General features: G+C 37.9%; 1 protein-coding gene across 1 annotated transcript in view; it reads right to left on the reverse strand.

Annotated features, from left to right (window-relative positions):
• PLEKHA6 (pleckstrin homology domain containing A6) overlaps positions 1–20,650 on the reverse strand; it is a 233,829-nt gene extending 213,179 nt beyond the window's left edge. The window contains exon 1 of the mRNA XM_070941535.1: positions 20,467–20,650. The gene's annotated coding sequence lies outside the window, so the exon portion shown is untranslated. The remainder of the gene's footprint in view (positions 1–20,466) is intronic.
• Between the last annotated feature and the right edge of the window lie 1,507 nt (positions 20,651–22,157).

Below are 22,157 nucleotides of genomic sequence, written 5' to 3' on the forward strand. Positions count from 1 at the left end.
CAATGTATTATGCTGCGTGATTATGGAAATAGACTCTCCGTGAGAACCTCCATAAGTAGTACTTATGCTAATCTGGATTGATTTTGCAGTACTGCGTTCCTCCCATGATGCCACTGGGCTTGGGTAACTGATTGGTTGTGGTTGACCTGATTAACTTCTGGCTTTAAGTTAGAGTGATGAACCAGATGGTTCATCACACCAGATGGTTTCCCATTGGCAAAACCTCTTGCCTCATTCCACTTCTCAGCTCCTCAGGTCTCTTCTTCCCTGCTGAAGTCAAAGCACTACCACGCTTCACTGTATTTTCATCATACTTCTTTAAATTGAAAAATCATAGTTTCTTTTTTTCCTCATTGTAACAAACAGGAGACAAACCAGGGGTGAAATTCAGCAGGTTCTGACTGGTTCTGGAGAACCGGTAGCAGAAATTTTGAGTAGTTCGTAGAATCGGCAAATACCACCTCTGGCTGGCCCCAGAGTGGGGTGGGAATGGAGAATTTGCAATATCCTTCCCCCAGGAGTGGGGAAGAAATGAGGATTTTGCAGTATCCTTCCCCTGGAGTGGGGTGGGAATGGAGATTTTGCAGTATCCTTCCCCTGCCACGCTCACTAAGCCACACCACGCCCACCAAGCCACGCCCACAGAACCAGTAGTAAAAAAAAATTGAATTTCACTACTGAAACAAACCTGTTGCACAGCAACATTTGCCCTCCCCCATGATCAGCTGGAGATCAGGTTGTGGGCAATCCATGGCACAACAAGCAAAACAGTGGTGAAAATAATTGTAAGGCAGCATTCAAAATTGCTTCTGAAAAGTTTGGGGATGATGCTATTAGCTGTAATGAAATTAGCAGAAAAAGGATTGCCAGAAAAGAAAAGAGAGATGAAAAAAAAAGCAAATGGGTGGCTCTGTATGTTTCACTCTAACTTTTTTAACTTCTGCAAGCAAGCTTTGACTGATTAATCCAAAAGCAGTCCAATTTTCAAGAGAAACAGATTGGTCATTCTGGCTATCCTACTAAAAGATTGCACTGCTAGCCTCTCGCTTTGATTTTTCTTTACTGCAGCTAATATAACAAGAACTGCTAGGCAAAAGGACTCTTCACTCTATTACAGGGAAAATTAGGAGCTCTCAACACATTGCCCTCAGGCAGCCTTTATTAGCTAAGACAAATTACAGGTAGTCCTCGACTTACAACAGTTCATTTAGTGATTGTTTGAAGTTACAATGGCACTGAAAAAATTGACTTATGAACATTTTTCACACTTACGATCATTGCAGCATCCTTGTGATCATGTGGTCAAAATTCAGATGCTTGACAACTGGTTCATATTTATGGCGGTTGCAGTGTCCCAGGGTCCTTTGATTAACCTTTTGATACCTTCTGATAGGCAAAGTCAAGGGAGAAGACAGATTCACTTACTATAACAACCGTGTTACTAACTTAGCAACTTCATTGATTCACTCAACAACTGTGGCAACAAAGGTTGTAAAATGGGGCAAAACTCCCTTAAAAACTGTCTCACTTTGCAACAGAAATGTTAGGCTCAATTGTGTTGTAAGTGGAGGACTACCTATACTCAAGAGGCAGAAGTCAGAAGGAGCATGGATACACCTCAAATTTTATTTTATGTCTACAAAGAACACATAACTAATTAGATCATTTCTCTTTTGAGATACAGAAAGGCCAAAGCATCCCTTTTTCCAAATGGGTCAGTGATATTCAACGAGAGGGGAAACAAACTGTTATTGTTGTAAGATGCTGGCTAGGAAAACCTTGGGCACCAAAAGTTTCAGACTTATTACTTTCTCCAGTTCTTTTAAATATTAGATACCATTTGTGGTGCATGTAGGTATCACTTAGGCTGCTTCCATCCACGTCCATAGCAAGCCACAGGGATACTGAAATAATGACACAGAGTGACATCATTACCATCATTCCATACTTCCACCCACTAGTCTGATACAAGTATATAAGTTGTGGCATTTGTGAGATGATGTCACACTTATTTCGTTATATATTAATAGAATAAATAGAACAACAGAGTTGGAAGGGACCTTGGAGGTCTTCTAGTCCAACCCCCTGCTTAGGCAGAAAACCCTACACCACTTCATACATGTGTCCCCCAGATACCCATAGCTGCTTCCACCTTTCTAGAAATATTAGTTTAATGTGCCAATGCAGAAAACAAAAGGGCATATTGTCAGTTCAGAGCAAAATGCCTCCTATCAAGCTATGCCAAAGCTTCATCCAGTCCTGCCAAGCAATGTTGTATGTTTTGTTGTGCTGCAGCCTTTTTCTTCCTGCCCCCACTCTGGACAGTACTGATGCTACTTAGTGAATGTCTGAGCAAGGTTGAGTTTCTTGACCCAGAGAAAGATACCCATATAAGAGAGCAAAGCAAGCGAGGAAGGTGGGGCTGAACAAAAGGTTTGGTTCTCAAGAGAGTGTTGTTAAAAGCCCTTGCAAAGAGGCAGATTCCTGAAAATGGCTTTTAGATGGCTTTTTGAAAAAAAAACAGACACATTCAGGGGAGACTGGATCGACAGTTATTAGCCATTATAGGTTAAATGGAACTGCCACGTCACAATCAGGATACCAGGGACAAACAATAGGGAAGCAGCAGCAGGCCTCTTAGAAAATACTCTAGACTAAATGGATCTCACTTCAATCCAACAAGATTCTCTCATCCCTTTTAATTATGTAAGAAGGATAGTGCACTGACTTCATTGCCCCGGGCATTGTTAGGAAGCAAGAAATGGTGATGCTGAGCAAGAATCATCTCCTCACATTGCAGGGATACTGAGAAGAAGCTTCCTGATTTCAAACTTATGTCAATAATATATTCATTCACAGAGTTCATAATCAAAATCTTTAGGTAAACGGAGCATGTTAACTAAAATGCTTCTGATATTCCTGCTAAAAGTAAAGAACAACAAATCAATGCTCAGCCATGTGATATACGCTGATTTCAATATTCTTAATTAGGAGGTAATATTATGACACGGGTCCTTTTAGATGACTTGTTTATACTTTTCATACATTGTTTTAAGCTGCAGGTGAGTACAGGTAGTCCTCGAGTTGTGGCCACAATTGAGCCCAGAATTTATGTTGCTAAGTGAAATATTTGCTAGGTGAGTTTTGCCTCATTTTGCAAATTTTCTTGCATCAGTTGTTAAGCGAATCATTGCATTTGTTAAATTAGTAATATGGTTGTTAAGTGAATCTGGATTCCTCATTGACTTTGCTTGTCAGAAGGTCGCAAAAGCTGATCACGTGACCTCAGGACACGGCAACCGTCATAAATATGAACATGTTGCCAAGCGGCTGAATTTTGATCACGTGACCGTGGGGATGTCATAAGTCTGAAAAACGGTCATGTCACTTTTTTCAGTACCATTGTAACTTTGAACGGTCACTAAATGAATGTCAAGGACTACCTGTATTGCATAATTATGTATTGCCCAACAAATAAAGAAAACTTATTTCAGATAGAAAATGATGAAGAAAAGAGTAAGTTAAAATGCCCTTTCTCTAAGAAAAAGAATGCCCTTACATTTACAACTCCCATCTGCATCTGGAAGTTCTTCACCAAGAAATTAATATGGGAAGAGAGATTTTCTGGTGCCTTTTTTGGGTATATGTGTCCTATTTATCTGGAAAGAACAACCAATTTGTTCTGTGTTTGTATTGGGTTAATCTGCGTGGAATATACTGTAAAATATTCTATGTTTTTATATATTGTTATAAAAGTAAGTTTTTATACATTGTTAATCACTGCAGTCTGACTAAAGTGATCTGTATTGATTATGTTTTATGATGCTTTATAATATGCATCGGTATTCAGCAAAGATTAATACTCCTGTCTCTACATACTCATAGCTATTTCCTGAAACTGTGGTTTCTGTCCAAAACAACAGCTGATCAGAAATTTGTAGGAAAATTGCTTTTGGGATTTATTTCCTAAAGTAAACTTTGAGGAAAAGGGGGGGGGAGGCCACTTCACATTTTATTCTCTTTAAAACAAACATATTTAATGGAATGATAGTTGTCAGCATCATCAGATATAAGCCAATATTTTCTTGATTTTTTTTAATGTCCAGGTCAATTTCTAGCTGTCTTAAATGCCATTGTTCACAAACCAGATATTGCCTCTAAAACCTAGCCTTTTAACATAACTTTCCAGTAACATAAACTCTTTAATAAGTTATTGGTTCTACATTTGTTGTATGAATTGGTATCTTAACTGTAGATCTTGTTTTTTAAAAAGGATTTCCATTCACTTATCTCCCAAACCCACCTCCACCTATTCCTGGCCAGTATTTTATTCATTTTTTTGGCTTATTTGTTTAAACCACATATTTCTCATTTCTACATTCCCGTTAAAGTGCATATTATAAGAAACAGATGTTACTAGTGAAAATATTCAACATTACTTATAGAAAGTATGAGTATTGTCCTTAAGGCTGTTTTCTTTTTCAGAGACATGATGAACTGCTCTTGGTAGCATAATAGAGCCTGTAATAGGATCTTGCAACATTTTCAGGTTAAATCACTTCAAGACAAAGTTATTTTTTAAAAATTAAATACTGAGACTGTTAAGAATAAATCCTGGTATATAAGCATAAAGTTAAAAGTGCCCACTTTCTACTGATATTGGTTCACCAGGATAGATAGAGGCTTTGATATTTTAATATGGTATATTTGTGCTTTAAAACGTTAGTTATATCCAGGATTGGTAATCAAGATCCTAATGAAGAAAACTGCCTGATCACAGGGAGATTTTTACTTGCATTCAAGCTATGCAAGAGCATCTCTGTTTCAGACAACAGCTAGTCCTTAATTTACAACCATTTGTTTAGTGACTGTTCAAAGTTACGGAACTGAAACAAGTGACTTATGATCGTTTTTCACGCTTATGCATCATCCCCATGGTCACATGATAATTCAGACACTTGGCAACTGGCATGCATTTATGGTTTCAGTGTCTTGGGGCCATGTCATCATCTTTTGCAAATTTCTGACAAGCAAAGTCAATGGGGAAGCCAGATTCACTTAACAATCTATTAACTTAACAATTGGGGCAAGAAAGGTTGTAAGATGGGGCAAAACTCATTTAATTGTGTCTTATTTAGCAATTTTGGGCTTAATTGTGGTTATAATCAAGAGCTACCTCGACCTGGAAATCTGAGAGAGAAAGCAGGGAGGTAAATATGTGTGCCCCCTTCTTTACTCAATTTGAAGCTCTCGTATGCTAAATGGCTGAAGGATCATTTGGCACTGTTGTGAAAAAACCGGAGGGCTATAAGCACTCTCTCAGATTACCTCCTTCACAGACCCTCATTCTGCATCACAGGCTGCTTTTCAGTAGGCAAAGATTTCATTTAATGGAAAGAAGGACTACAGGTGACATGATAGCAGTGTTCCAATATCTCAGGGGCTGCCACAAAGAAGAGGGAGTCAAGCTATTCTCCAAAGCACCTGAGGGCAGGACAAGAAGCAATGGATGGAAATTAATCAAGGAGAGAAGCAACCTAGAACTAAGGAGAAATTTCCTGTCAGAACAATTATTCAGTGGAATAACTTGCCTCCAGAAGTTGTGAATGCTCCAACACTGGAAGTTTTTAAGAAGAGATTAGACAACCATTGGTCTGAAATGGTATAGATTTTCCTTCCTGAGTAGGAGGGTTGGACTAGAAGACCTCCAAGGTCCCTTCCAACTTTATTATTCTGTTCTGTTAGTGAATTACTGATCTTAAATAGAAACCAGTGAGCACTACCAAATAAGTTATCCTGTTACTGTGATAGCAAAGTGTGATTCTTGGGTTCCCTATAAATTGCTGATTGAACTGAAGAAAGTTAGCACCCACCCCCCTCCTAGAAGAATGAAATATTTTAGGAAATATTAAAAAGGCACAATATTTCCCCTAAAAGAGAAATAGAAATCTTAAGGGACACAGAAACTCAGCCCCAGCTCCCTGTCTCCCTTCAGCTCCAGGGTGATGGGATTAAGACATGGCCCTCAGGACATAGGATTAGCCCTCTACCCATCTAACAGCAGGGAATTGCAAATCACTGCATTGCAAAATCACCTGGGGACATTACATTAGCCCACAGTTCAACCAAACTCCTAGGATTTGCACATGACCCCTACAGCAACCAATGGGATACCTGCCCTTGCACAGGAACAGGAAACTTTGGGCAGGGCCCAAGAGAGGGTATAAATATATATCTCTGTCTCCACTCCATGTGGTCAACTACCCAGAATCACACATGCTTGGTGGTTCTGCTTCACCATTAAACCATCCTTCCAAGCAACCTCCCTGTTTCCAGTGTCTTTTTCCCCACTTGGAACTGCTACTCACATAAATGCTACTCACAGATATGAGCAGGCATGCAGGGACTTCATGGTTGACGTTTCCAAGTTCATAGAAGTGTACAAAATGAGAGTCCGCTAGGGAAATTAGAACCTTAAAGGAAGTAAAATGGCAATACAGTCCCATAAAAGTACTTTGTGGTTATGAAATGTAAATAACTCTTTGTATAAATATAAAACCAGACAGTATAGAGAATAGGCTGGAGTATTCTACATCCTGGTTGATTCCCTGGAATTAGGAACATTCATAATGTAATCTTTTATTTGCAAGTCCTATTTATATAGTGTATTGTTTTCCCACCTGCTCTGCATATTTTATATTTTTGTGTTTATTCTTATAAGCAGTTGTGGATGTCAGAGTAGGAGGTACATTTCTTGATAAAAGTAAATGTAAACTGTTAGTAGAAGAGCAAATACATGCTCCATTCTCATACTAAGAAACCAGAAATAGAAAAGAAAAAAAAAACCTCACCAGCCTATGTTCAAAAAGATATATGACTTATAAACACATCAGATCACTTTTAATAATATCTCTCCTTTTAGAAGTCAGATACTGTGAATTTAAGCACAGATTTTAGGGCAAAGGCAAAAGCCTGTAAATGTGTGGGAAGGCATGTGATAAGTGAAGAAACGTTCTGCTGAAGGGAAGGTGGCTGGGTTTATATTTGCTGTCCTGCTTGCCTCTATTCACCAAGTGGAAGCTGAACTTGGATCAGCCTTTCATGTATTTCTGCAGAGTACAAGCTTACCCAATCATTTCCATTCACATATTGCATGTACACAAACTTTTATTTGATGACACTTTACTTTACTTTACTTTACTTTTATTAGACTTCCATACCGCCCTTCTCCTGAAGGTCTCAGGGCGGTGTACAGCCATATTAAAACACATAAAATTTACAAAATTTAAAAACCCTTAAAATCATCCCATGTTCACACACAAGGATCAACTTCATCTTTGGTGTGTCAACTTTTCTATTATGGTAGTTTGTTGCATTGCACATGCAAAGGATTTAAGGCACTTAAAAATACCTTCTTCTGGTGAAGCAGCTTGAGTCTGTTAAATCTTATATCCTAATTTATTAGTATTTCAAATAACCGAAGATTTTTGCCTTAAAAAAAAACCAAGGCTGCTACTAATCTGAAGTTATTTTCTAAATTGATATATCAAGCTAAAGGTTTTAGGATAAGAATGTCATTTTATTTATTTATTGGATTTTTATAGCTGCCCATCTCACCCAAGGCGACTCTGAGTGGTGTACAATTTAGAATTACATTTAGTAATTTAGAAAGGTGGAACACACTATACATCTGGTAGAAAGAGAGATAAAGAAATATTAGAAGCCATGATAAATGCAAACTATTGGTGACAATTGATTAAAAGTTACTTCGCCCTCTTTCCTGAATTTATTTTAGTGCCATTAATAGAACTTTTGCAGTGGGAGTCAAATACTGTGCTAAGACATGCCTTATTTTAACCATGTTGTCTTGAACAAAAGTACAAACTGATCGATTCACATATAACACTTAAGCCATAAACCATGAACCACAAAGTGGCAAGCCATGCTAAGGTAATACAAGTTAAGTCATATCTTTAGATAATGTGGAAATCCAGTTTTTTAAAATTCTTTCATTTATTGACATTGGCATTTTCTCAAACTACTTTCCCAAGTGTGCTGTGGGTTGAAAAAAATAAGCAATAAGGTGGGTTGAAAAAAAATAAGCAATAAGAAGTCAGTCAGAAGACAAGCATATGCCATCAGCTTCAGGGAGTATGGTCATATCCTAAAACTGTACAAAAAATATCACACCCTTAGAAATTCTTCCTTTAACTCTTCTAATAGCAAAACTAGTTGATGAGCATTAGCAAGCTTCCAGGGTGTTTTTGGCTGATTGCATCAGCTCCATTTTAGGCCAGCAAGCTAAGCCGGTAAAGAGGACTAACTGGGTGTTCAGCACCCAAACAGCGTGTTTGCTAACATGGGCATAGGATGCCCAGACTCACACAAAGGCTTCCTCATTATCTCTTAATTATTGCTTTCCCAGCACCTACAATTAACGCCTGTCTAAGTAGCTGTTGGTGGGGCTGTAGACTCATTAGAGTCCATCAAGGAACTGAAAGGAGGGGAGGGGGATGGTTGAGTGAGTGGAGATGGGATGAAGACAGGCCAGAGGTCAAGGCACAAAGCTTTCCTAGAGCTTAAAGGGATGAAACAAAAGCAGCTGCCTGAAATCCATCCACACGATTAAATTAATGCAAATTCTGGCGCACTTTCATTTGGCACGTTGGAGATACCAATGAAAAGATTGTCAATATGTGAATTTCCCCCCTTGCCTTCCTCTTTCATGGACCAGTGACAGTTATCTTTGATTTTAACCTATATTGACATTTGCAAAGGCTTGCAAATTAGAACCTTCTAATACGAAAAGAGCTTCAATTTATCATGAACCTGTGAAAAGCTTTCTTTCTTTTTTTTTCCACATCTGGTCACAAACTAGTATATACAATTCTCCCCTGCTTTTTCCTCTCCAGTGCCTAGTGTTGCTTATATTTTCATTGAATGTTTCATACCTACTTGTTTGATTATTTAAAATTCCAAAGTTTTCTGAAAAAGAGCTCAGAGTGGAGTTTCGATTTTTCTCATTTTATCCTCACACCAATCTTATGAAGAAAGTCAGGCTGAGGGGTTCTGCCAGTTCTCCAATCACAAAGCCAGTTTTAAGCTTGAGCAGGGGCTGGGCTGTATTCACATCCCGGTAGATAAATAAGGTAAAAATCAAATACCCAGACATTCACCCTAACACAACAGAGTCCCATCCAAAATTCCAACCACATTAATTCAAATTCATTTCTTTAACCAATAAAATCACTTATCTTAGTACTCCCTTAAGGATGAGGAGCTCTGCTGAATTGTTAAAGTCCTTAAATTTATTAAATCCTACACTGAAATTACTTCTTTTATACATGTCTCTGTGTGGTCATTGACCCCAATCCAAATATTCCTATTCCTTTCTTCATGAAGAAAACACAATGTTATTATGTTATTTCTAAATTTATGTCCGAAAAATCCCAACCTGCCAATTTTAAGATTGCATTTTTGTAGTCCTACAGCTTTAGGCCAAATCAGGGATTCAAGTTCCCTTCATTTTACTTTTAAATACCTATCAGAGTCAGTTACTAATAATCTCTTGTGGGGGAGGGTCAGTGGGAATCCCATATGCTCAAGACAAGCTTTACTTTGATTTAGCAACTGATTTTTTTCCTCAAAGTTTATCTTACTTATGTTTAGTTATTCAGAGCAGAGATAATACATTAACAGTGTGGTAAGAAAAATCTGACAACAAATTTGACTAAGCAAAACAATGCACTTACTGCTAATCCCAATGACACAAAAGACAACTATTGTTATCACACAACATTCTGTGCCCAAAAAGCATACCATATTGTGCCTTAACACAGGTCCTGATTCACACAACAGGCTAAGATAATGGCTAGGTTTTCTATAATACACTGAACCACAAACAATTCAGTCCCATTTTATTTTAGTTTAGTTTGCTGTAAGAATTCAATATGTATGACATGAATAATTTAATACAGCATTACTTTTAGATAGTCCTGACATTTCAGGTCTTCAACATTTTATCATAGACCTTATCACAATGGAACATCAACTTTAATTACTTCAAGTTAAATGTCTTTCACCTGTGTTTTCCCAACATGCTGGACTTTTGGAAATGCTGTCAAATAATAAGAACACTGCTATTTAAACATTTAAACTATTTTGCATATGACATATATATCTTTTCTTTCAGAGCTATACTCTTGTTTTTTATTCAAAGATCAGTTCTTTTTGATATTCTAATCTGGAGGCAATCTAAATCTCAACCACTAGATCTCTAGTAAAATGGGAACATTTTAAAAAGCAAATACTTGCACAGAGTCATTTCACGCAAGTTTCATCTGGCTCCTTCTTAGTGCATTATCCTGAATAATACATCCAATTTTCTCCCAAAACATTGAGGTCACCCTTCTGCAGAAATCTGTCTCCAAAAGCTCCTGCTTCATGCATGGTGATGAACTGCATTCAATACATGCAAACCCTATCAGACTCTCTCACTAAAATGCATGGACCTGGGCTGCATACCAAACAATTGTAAGCCAAGCTGTTTTAGAAGAAACCACAGTAGATTGAGGAGGGGGGGTATTTAGAGGATACAGAGCTATGTTTCTTTTGTTAAAACCTCAGGGAACAGAGGCGGCCAGCAAGCTTAAACCCATATTCTTTTTTAAAGATTCAGTCCCAGCATATATTCCCACATTGATATTTTCATAATTTGGATGAAATAGAAAACATGTTTCTGTGGAAGCTCAGCTCTCATCTATGCATTAGATGATCCTGCTAGATATCCTTTAGCAAAGTTCATAATAAACAAACAAAAAAAAACAGTTTAAGGAATTAAATATTGGGAAGGGGAGAAAGAAACAGGGCATACCTGCTTTAAAGTTCTGTGTATGCTCACTAAAAAGTCCATTTACCAACAGGGCCAAGTAGAGTTTCTATTATTGTACTGACAAAGTCCTCTGGCTGTAATATTTCTTGTCCCTTGCTCCCAAATCCTTTATTTCATATTTTAGCAGCATTAGCTTAGAACAATCGCTATTTTAAGAGTGGGTTCATAAATATTATGTCAAAGTTTATTGTAGAAGCCATAATTGTCTGGATTCATGTACAACTCTAAGCCCTGGCATAGTTTACAAATCAAAATCACTGAATTTCGGGATGCTGCTCAATGAAAACAAAACCAACTACATTATCCTTTAGAGAGATTCAGGAACATAGTAGAAGTTTCTACAGACAACAGTTCAAACAGAGCTAATATAAATAGCTGACTCTGAAAGCATGATGTAAAGGCCATGGACAAATGTGAGAAATCTCAATATTGAAATTGTGTACTTGAAAGAAAACCTAATGGCAATGAACTTCCAAAGAAAAATGAGGAAATTCTTCTTTTTAGCTGCATTCAGGGAAGATTTGTTCTTTTTGTTGCTTTGTTACCAATTCATTATGACTTTTGTTTCTTTGAAGAAGTTATCAGAATGTTATATAGGTCCAGCATACATGTACATTGTCTATTTACACCATATACAGGAGCATATGCTTTTCTAAAATATAACAACCACAGAGTCTATCTATTGTATGGTGTAGAGTATGGGAAGCAATCTAATTTATCTCTGATCCTAATGTGGGGGAAAATAATCACCTGCAGTGAAAGATCAACTGTCTGAACCATCTCATCTAAAAAGTAAAACACAGTCCATTTTGACAGCCAAATATGCATATGTGCCTGTATGAAAGAAAGTGTGTTTGAACCTGCACATATATGTTTTTAGTAACATTCAAGGATTACAACCATCACCCACTCACAAGGGAAGATTAATTCGTAAGGTACAATATTTGGCAAGTGTTTGCCAATATTACTTGTTGCTTGATATCAGGTCTGAGCTGAAAAATGAGCTTTATCTGGAGATAAAGCTGCTTCTGCTCTCTTGTTTTTAATATTTTAAAACTACACAATTTCTTGGTGAATCTAAGTGGTGTTCAAATTGAAAATCAAAGAAATAGAACAACAGAAAACCAAAAAAGGAAGATCGCTGTCCTGGTGGAAAAGATATAAAGACACTTCACCAAGGTTGCTCATAACCTACCCTGACCCAAAGCCTAGGGAAAGAATCGGGCTCAAGCAAAGAAAAGCAGAATTGGGGCCATTGAGGGAATGCTGTTCTAGAGGGCAGGCACTATAATAGAAATATCATGATTCCTTAATCCCACCAGATGACATTAGTTTATGAATGGGAACCATAATAAGATGATTACATCTGATATTATAGGATAATAAGATGACTATGTCTGATATTATAGGATGGGCAGAAACAATTGAAAGATTGTCCTTCAAATAACTACCAGTAGGTCCTATGCCATGTAGGACATTGTAGGTGAAAACACCTTAATTTTTATTTAGAAGCCTACCAATAACCAGAGCACTTCACAAAGCAGAACTGTTTACCTGACATACTCATAATTGCACAAGATGCTGCATTCTAGACCAGGTAAAGCTTTCAATTGGTCTTCAAAGGCAGTTCCACACAGACCACATTGCATTAAACCAAATATAAGGTAACCAACACATAATAAACTAGCACAGTGTCTCCCAGTTCAGGGACAGGTGCAATTGGTATACAAACCAAAACAACAAAATTGTGTTTTGTAATTATTAAAAAATGTGTACATCAATGTTCAGCATTTCAAGATAAGGGGAAGTACAGAACTCTGTCACTGATATCCAACAGATTCTGTTCTGAATTCACAAGCAGGATCCTCTTCAAAGATTTTTAAAAAGTTTATTGTAGGTTCTTGTTTTCTTAATCAAAAGCAATTATTTCACTAACTATATTATCCTCAAACATTTACAAGATGCATCTTTTATTAAGTAAAACACATCAATGTGTGAATAACACAAGGCAACTGTTCCTTTGGCTCTCAAATATGTAATTCAGGAATCAGGAACATATCTATACAAAATTGAGGAATAGAAGATGCCATTTTGGTAAAGTATATCAGACTCAAATTGATAGTATACCTTGTGCTTCTGTATTCCCTTATCATTCTACATAGAAGACACTTGATTACATGATATGAGGTAATAATTTATTCTCAGGGTTGCTGGGAATAAAAGGAGCTGTGATGTTCTTAGAAATAAAAATGATGTTGGAGGCTTGTGCTTTGCCAGCAGGTCAGGTTGACCTGAGAACCTAGCAAGAATAAGAGAAGTGTCCACAGATGCACTGAATGCCTGGAACAATGTCATTTGCATCTGCTGTAGTTCCGGAAAGCAACTGCAGGCATGTCCTGTATTAACATTTGGTTTCTTTCTTTCTCTTTCTTTCTTTCTTTCTTTCTTTCTTTCTTTCTTTCTTTCTTTCTTTCTTTCTCTTTCTTTCTTTCCTTCTTTCCTTTTTTCCTTCCTTTCTTTCTCTCTCTTTCTTTTTGTCTTTTTCTAGCCTGTTTCTGAATCTCCATTTTGACTCTAAGCAGTTCTACCTGACTTAAATGAGACACAGAAATACTGCTCAGGTCATCTCACTTTAATATCTTGATTAACCTCTCCAGCTCCCCAGCAGCTTCAGATAAATATTAAAAAGGAGGGAGGATATTATAGTCTTGTACAGTGGTGAAATCCAATTTTTTTTATTACTGGTTCTGTGGGCGTGGCTTGGTGGGTGTGGCAGGGGAAGGATATTGCAAAAATTCTATTCCCTCCCCACTCCAGGGGAAGGATACTGCAAAATCCCCATTCCCTCCCCACTCCTGGAGGAAGGATATTGCAAAAGCTCCATTCCCACCCTGGGGCCAGCCAGAGGTAGTATTTCCCGATTCTCCGAACTGATCAAAATTTCCACTACTGGTTCTCCAGGACCTGTCAGAACCTGCTGGATTTCACCTGGTTTTGTAGAATTGCATTGTGCAGATACACAAACTGAGGGGGAAAAAGTCACTAAAAATAAGTATATATGTGAGAAGAAAGCTACCCATCATAATTCTCCCAACATATGACTTCTTAAGTCTTCTGAGAAGAATAGGTTTGATCTATAGCCCAATCAAGATACTATTTTGGAATGAGAATAGCAATAGCAATAGCACTTAGACTTATATACCGCTTTACAGTGCTTTATAGCCCTCTCTAAGTGGTTTACAGAGTCAGCATATTGCCCCCAACAATTTGGGTCGTCATTTTACCCACCTCAGAAGGATGGAAGGCTGAGTCAATCTTGAGCCTGGTGAGATTTGAACTGCCAAATTGCAGGCAGCTGACAGTCAGCAGAAGTAGCCTGCAGTACTGCACTCTACCCACTGGGCCACTGCGGCTCATACATTGGGACAATTCTTGAATTGAAACATAAAGCCTAAACTTGTGCACCTGTCATCTAGAAAAATGCTGCTATTTCCCCAAATACTTTATTTGCTGAACTGTATGATTACAGTACTGGGTAGGCATCAATTGCTTAAAAGCCATTTGTCACACGGCTTTCTCTGTCCTTATTTCATTTTCTCAGGTAGAAGAGTGGATTTCTAGAAGTTACAGAAGTAACTCCTAGTTTCAATATATTTAATATATTTTGTAGCTGTTTAGTATTTTTATTTTACATTTTTTTTATTATTTTCTTCTGTTTATGCTTTCTTCTATTTTGTTTAGGATTTTTCCTGGCTAGGAGACCCAAAAAGGATTTTAGGATTTTTAAAAAGTTCATTAATGTATTTAATGTTTCTTTATTCAATCCACTGTTTACCTTTGTTGCATTCTATTCCATTTTTTTTTTTTTTGGTAATCTTGCATATACTAAAAAAAAATAAAAAACCCCAGCATGGCAGAGTACTCAGAGGGAGGGAGAAGGCAATATTCATGTACCATAGTCCTTGGTGGCAACTTGTGTACCGTAAAGCAATATTCTTCCCTGTCAATGATGCCTTGCATTGAAAACTCCAGCTGGGAAAATTAATTTTGACAGATCTAAAGCTTGTGGGGATACAGGATGTAAATATTTGTGTGTGTGTGTGTGTGTGTGTGTGTGTGTGTGTGTGTGTGTGTGTGTAGATTGAAAGTGTTGTGCAAATGTGCATCAGGATAAAAAAAACAGTTCACCTTTCCAAGGGGACTCATTTCAAATATTAGAGTAGAAAGAGATTGGGGGAAGCAGGTCATTGTTAGCAAGCAGCAAAACAACATGTGCCCTTACAAATTGAGTATGGAAATCTTTCCTTTGATTTTTTTTTTTTTTTTAAATACACAAATTTTCCACAGGGATGCTTGTTCAAAGCCAGGGAGGGCATTTTCAGACAATTTTTTTTTGTGTGTGTGTGTGTTAATAAGACATCTTTGATCTTATATCACCACATTCTCTTTGGCATCGCTTCAGAAAAAAAATAAAACCATTAAGATCGGTATGCAATGAACAGTATTACTATCAACTTTACAAAAACTCATGCCTGTGTGTACAATCTTATTTATATGGTTCTTTTGAAGAATCTCAACCAAAACACGCTTCTGCTTATTTTCATGAACTTCTAGATACATTACTATCCTATCATCAGTGGTGGGATTCAAGTAATTTAACAACCGGTTCTCTGCCCTAATGATTTCTTCCAAAAACCAGTTTGCCAAACTGCTCAGAAAGTTAATAACCGGTTCTCCCGAAGTGGTGTGAACTGGCTGAATCCCACCACTGCCTATCATCCAACAGAAGGTATGTGTCAACCCTAGCAGAAATCTAAGAGATAAGTTACAAGCTTAAAGTTTTCTGAGTCAAGGGGAAGGTATCCTTCCAGATGATTGTGTTTACCCATTGTCATATATTGTAGGAAGTTATGGCTCTCTGATCACTGGCAAGACTTTCAGCTAGCGTATAGTCCTGGGAACTGTCAGTCCTAATAGATTAGACAGCCAGAGTTTGGAAAGGCTATACTATGCCAAAGTGGCTTCAAAACATGTTCCAGAAATACAAAATTTCTTGGAAGTTTATCAGACTCTTCAATAGATCAGTGTTGGTGGGCGGACTTCGCTTATATAACAGCATCAGTGTCTGCAGTAGCACACAGCCAATCCAACAGTAGCAGGAATTACATAGACTTCTACCTCAGCTTACTACAAACAGCCCAGGCCAGTGCCCAAAACAGATATAGAATTTATTTGCAACTCATCCACAGATAAGAAGTTAGCTAATGAAGAAATTTAGAGGATTAAAAATAATGTTTTTCATATCTGAAAAAGCAAGAAGTACAATTTAAGGAAAAATGCCTTAATTACACAGAGTGATAGTCAAGTTGTGTTATTCTGCAAAAAAATATGTATCTGGAAGAAAACTCATAGTTAAATTGTCTGCACTTAGTTACTTCAAATAAAAGATTTTTTAAGTTTTACAAAAAATCCAGAACAGATTCCTTCCATACATAGTAGTAAAAATTTTATGAGTCTCCAGACATTGTGTCCTGCTGTTTGTGGCTAAACTGTTTGGCCATTTAAATAGAAAGCCTGAAACTTAATATTAGAGATGTGCATTCTTTTGTGGGATGGGGATGGGGATAGAAGGCCATTCAGTAAAAATTCCCAGATTCTTTTCTGGGTTTTTTTTTCCAGACTTTCAGTGGTCCTTTTCTGTAGCCTTCTGTTTTCCCTCAGAATGTGAATGTGCTTGGTGACATTTCCTCTCTACCCTACTACTTTTATTTTGAAGAAAATTTCTGGGCCCGCAGAAGCCCAACCACCATTCTTTAACAATATAAATAATGGATAGATGAAGCCGAGTATTACTTACTTTAGAAATGTGTCACCTGGCCAGGAAAAAGGGACAGGTAAACTGGGTATTACTGCAGGTGAAGAGGTAGTAGGTAATAGTTCACCAGACTGACCTCTGTGGAAATGAGTGTTACCATAGTAGACATTTTATGATAGCACCCACCACATGCTTTCTAAAATGTCAGATGTCCCCACTGCCCTTCCTTTGACTGAAAAATATTAGGGACAATGTAGTCTCAAGGATGGCACCATAATTGTGAAATTTGTTTCCTTAAGAAATCCCAGTATTTTTCCTTTCTTCCTATTTAAAAGGTTTTTGAGCACATTTTTACCCAGGAAATATTTTATTTTATGAAATATTGGTATGCACTTTCAGTATATGTGAGTTTTGCGTGAACTTTTATCCTTTAAGGTTTTCTTTTTTACATTCTAAACTTTTTTTGAAATAAAAATGAAAAAGAAGAATAAATCTGGCAAAGTGAAAAATATCCTTAATAATGGACAGGAATAGGAAAATTAACTCCTACAGAACCAAAATAACTCAAGTATGAAATCGGAAGTATACTTAAAACGTATATAATCTTAACCCAACGTCACCAATGTTCAGGCTGAGTCAGAAAACATAACTCCCCCAAAGATCCAAACACTGATTTATGGGGATACAGCAAAACAGTCACAACAACTTGTCTGGGGGGGGGGGAGGAGGAAAAATAATGCTGCAGTTCAGCAGCCATAAAAGGGCTCAGATATAACAGGGACTACGGTCAGAATCCTTCACTTCTGAAATTTTACACAATGGACAAGAAAGGGTTTTTTTCAATGTAGTAGATGAATGGTTACAAATAAGTCTGCAAATGTAACAAATTTATATAAAAAAAAATAAGACTGCATATCCAAATGGGTTGTATTAGGTTACCCTGGAGAAGTATTCTTTTTTTTTACTTAGCAAAGGTTTCCTGCTTGGCTACCCGGGAGCTGATTTTATTTATCACAGACAACCACACAGATCCTGGCCTACATTATAATTCATGCATAGGTAATGTGTAATATACCTAGCAAAGACGTACAAATGTTTGCAAACCTGAAGCTATCAAACCAACAGCATTAAAATTTTCCCAAATTTTGTAAAAAAAAGAAAAAAAAAGTCAAGCACAAGATATAATACACATGATTATGTTTCTAGATAAACCCCATGAATCACAGCACATTTTTTGTGGTTTAAATGCATAAATAATTTAATGTGGGTTCAAAATAAAGGATCGGGGATTTGACTTCTCCAGCCAGTGTACTAAATTATTATAGTTGAAATTTCCAGTCTATCAAAAGTATGATTCACCAAGCAGATGTTCATATATCTTTACAAAACTCATTACATAAATATATACATACAAGATTCAATGGAGTTAACATTATTTCTGTATAATGGTTTTAGGATTGGGGTGTTAAAAATATATAAGACCTAAATTATCTTATCAGTCTCCTTGTTTAATGGGCTTGTTGATTAGGTTTTGTAACCTTGCTCCCCCCCCTCCAATTCTTGGAGACTGGCTGGATAAGTCCCTGCAATTTTCTGGCAAGATGTCAGAAGTGGTTTGCCATTGCTTCCTTCCTAGGACTGAGATAAAAGTGACTGGCCCAAGGTCACCCAGCTAGCTTGGTGCCCAAGGCAGGACTAGAACTCACAGTCTCTCAGTTTCTAGGCTGATGCCTTAACTACTACATCAAACCAGCTCTCATTTTGCACAGGATTTCTAATAACACATAAATTGAATCTGTTTGCTGCTCCTTCCAGGAAAAGGGAATCTGGTTGTTATTTTTTTTTCCTGGTAATGGCAAGAAAAAGAAGGAGAGGCAGCTACAGGAAAGGATTTCAGCTTCAACCTCAAGCTAGACCCACTCACTGTACTATGTTTAAGCTGCAGATCTTGAAGCCTTAACAGCAGCTCTAAGCAAATGAAATGATTTATTCAATCTGCACTGGAGAGGTCAGAAGAAACCCGTGTTTTCTGTAGATAGATGCAAAGCTGGTTACTAAGATCTCATGACAGGGAGCCCAGAGCTAGGATCCTGCATCACAAACAGACTGCTGCCAATTGGAGCTAAGGAGTCTCCTGTTTTCAAGGCAGTTTAATTTAATGGGAGACAACTGTTCCTGATGAGTCTTGCAGCACTGATAGTTAATAGAGCAGACTGCTTAAGAAAAATGATCAGGTCAAAAGTAATACTTTCCTGAAAGAGAAACTTCTCATCAAGCACCCAAATTAAATCAGTATGCAATCATTTCTAGGTCCTGTTCACTGCTTTGAGTGAAAATTATATGCTATGTCCCCTTATGACCAGGCATAGATGTGCAATGAACAAACCTCCTGGAATGACACTGATAGCATACAAATATGTCCTGGCATTTTGCCCACCATATCTTACTCTGAAACACTAGTGAGAGCATTATAAAAACCAGACACATTCCACTGAGACACATTGCTATGATGGCCTGTGGTAGCATGGACAATTGCTCTGCCACACAACACAATGAAGTCTATAACCAGGGTAGATTCATGCTGATGCACATGCATACCTAATGGTGTAGATACATGCACAACCACATGCACACCCACATTTTGTGCGGTACTCAGCAACCCCCTAAATTAAAATTGACCATTGGATTAATTTTTGAGAATATATGTCATGGCTGTGCAGACCTGAATACCACCCAGGTTCCTGTTATCACAAGACATAAGTGAAAACTTTCCTGTACCTCTGTCATCTAACAGCAATATCAGACAATCCTTCCAATGCAGGCATACATATCACTGCATACATGCACACAACAGATACTCAGAGCAATAGAAAACTTGAGAGTTTCGTAAATCAAGCTTTATAACACAATCCAAAAAGTCACGAGTAAAATCCATGCTATTCAGTGGGGCTTGTTCACAGAACAGCATGCGGAGCACATTGCAATTATAACCTTTACCCAATGCGGCTTGACTTCCTCTATCTGCTACATATATCTTGTGAACGATTGTTTCGTCTCTCCCACTTCTACTCTTTCCCTGCCTTTCGCAGACAGTACTGGAAATATATCTGTGTCTAGATATATATATTTCCAGTACTGTCTGTGAAAGGCAATCCAAATGGACTGCTTCTGTGAGCAAACTCTTTAAAGACATGCACCCAAGAAACCTTTTGGTAACTGCTGAGATCCCCGCCTTGCTTAACCAAATCAAATCTCCATCCCTAATTACCTGCCAAAACCTCATTAGAGAGGGAGACAAGTTTATGGAAGAATTCCAATATCAGGAATAGAATACTACATCCGAGCATTTTCTCTCTTTCACAAATACATGCATATGTACATTCCTGGGCTGTGAAGGCTGCTAAGCTACCTGTATGTTCAGAGCAGCACATGCTTTCTGGCACGTTTACCCAGTGACAGTGCCACTCAAGCTCAGCATCATTCACAGCCCAGCACAGTAAGACCCCTATGCAAGCAAAGAGGATGGGGTATACAATGCAAGCAGATTTCCCCCCCCCCCACACACACACACATTTAGAGGCTTCCTCTTCTCATTTGCAGGAAGAAGTAGCCTTCAGTTTGAAGATTCTTTGTCATTGCCCTGGCTCTCGCCAACATCCTCCATAAAGCTCAAGCAATGCACCTGTCAATGGCTGGCTAGCTGCCTCTACAAATATAAGCATCCAGCTATTCGATGTCTTGGAGATACAGAGACACTCACTGTGCAGTGGCTTTGTGTGGCTCATCTCCAGGTGGGCAGATTCCAAGCCATGGCGATGACCTCCCCTGCCTCTGCTCACTCCACCAAGAGCCTTTTTTCTTTTTTTTTCTTTTTTTTTCTTTTTTTTTTTGCTGCTGCTGCTGCCGCTGCCGCCACCTCTTCCTCTGGTAGAATGGCAGCCGTCCCTCTTCCCCCTCCCTTTCTTTCTCACTCGTCCGCTCCTCTCCTTCAATGCTAGTCAATCATTGCCGTGTTCTCCCCCTCCCCAATTGATCGTCAGAGCTCAGTAGGACAAGGAGAAGATGCTATGCTGCTACTGAATCTGGTATCCTGCATCAAGAGCCAGAGCTGGGCATGCTCCATGCACTCTCAGGAGATTTAAAAATCACGTGGTGCCCGTTCTGTCATTTAGCGCAAGGAGTAAATAGTACCAGGGTGGGATTAACTCTTCCTGACCCAAATTTGAAAAGATGCTTTGTCAGCATCTAGGAGCTTCCTTGGGTAAGGATGCTTGGTGTGCTACACTTGTTAGATATGGGTCAAAGATATCTTCCCTTTATGTACTCAAACATCTTATAAATGCTATTTTGAGCTTTGGGGCTACCAATATCAGGCTAATCAAGGATTTATTTTTCTCCCCCCTTTTTGGAGGGGGAGGCTAAGCTGTTTTCTCCCATATTCATTCACATGCACAATCACACGATTAAAAAGTCACATTTTAATTGCACACTACCAACAAAAATGGTTGCAGCAATGCAGCTGCATTCATGGGCACCTACAAAACAAGTTTTCTGCATAGATCAGTCTTTGTTAACACAGTAAGGAAGTACAGATATACTGGATTATTAATCCTATTATTCCCACCCCCAAAAGAGAAGTACATTGAAAGGAAATCATTAGGAATGGAGTGTGTGTTTTTGTGTTTATTAGAGTGTGGCCAAGGGCTGCATGTGAATATCTAATCATTCCCTGGATAATATTCTCTACTATGAATTATCTACTATACTTTGCAGCTTTATTGCATATAGTAGAAAATATTCTACTACAGTCTGCAGTCTTACTAGCTTACCCAGTGATTCCAAATAACTGAAAGACTGGTAGCACCTTTTAAGACTAATTGTTTTTTTTAAAAAGAGGTAAGCTTGCCACTCATAAAAGAGTGTATCCCAAATCTTTCTGATTTTTTGCCTACCCTATACAAACATGATTCTTTTCTTACAATGCTGCCAATTCTAGAAAATTCAAAAGAAAGACATGATCAGAGAACTCCTTCCAGGGTTAAGTACCGTTTTTTAAATGAAGATGTTATTTTTCTGAAGATACCATTAGTTGAGTTTCATGACACAAATTTGGGAAGAATTTTAAAAAGCCATTAATGTCCAGAATGAATTAGAAAACTCAAAGCTATTTTCTTTGGTACCTGACACCCCAATTTCCTTTTTGTAACACTCTTGAAAATTGATAGCGTACTTTTTTGCCATATTAAAGTGAGAAACTCATGAAAATTGCAATATAAGTCTCAGGCAAGGATTTGTTTTTTTAAATGTGAAACACAGTTCCCTAATCCTAACCTTGTGTGATGATGTCACTTACTTTGTATCATAGCCCCATCCAGTGTGACCCACAGACCAGCTCCCCATATTATTAACATGCAATCCTTGCATGATTATTCAGAAGTAATTCCTACATAT

Source organism: Pituophis catenifer, unplaced genomic scaffold, assembly GCF_029215685.1.
Source record: "Pituophis catenifer annectens isolate HBS135680 unplaced genomic scaffold, rPitCat1.0.hap2 SCAF_3, whole genome shotgun sequence".
Lineage (NCBI taxonomy): Eukaryota > Metazoa > Chordata > Lepidosauria > Squamata > Colubridae > Pituophis > Pituophis catenifer.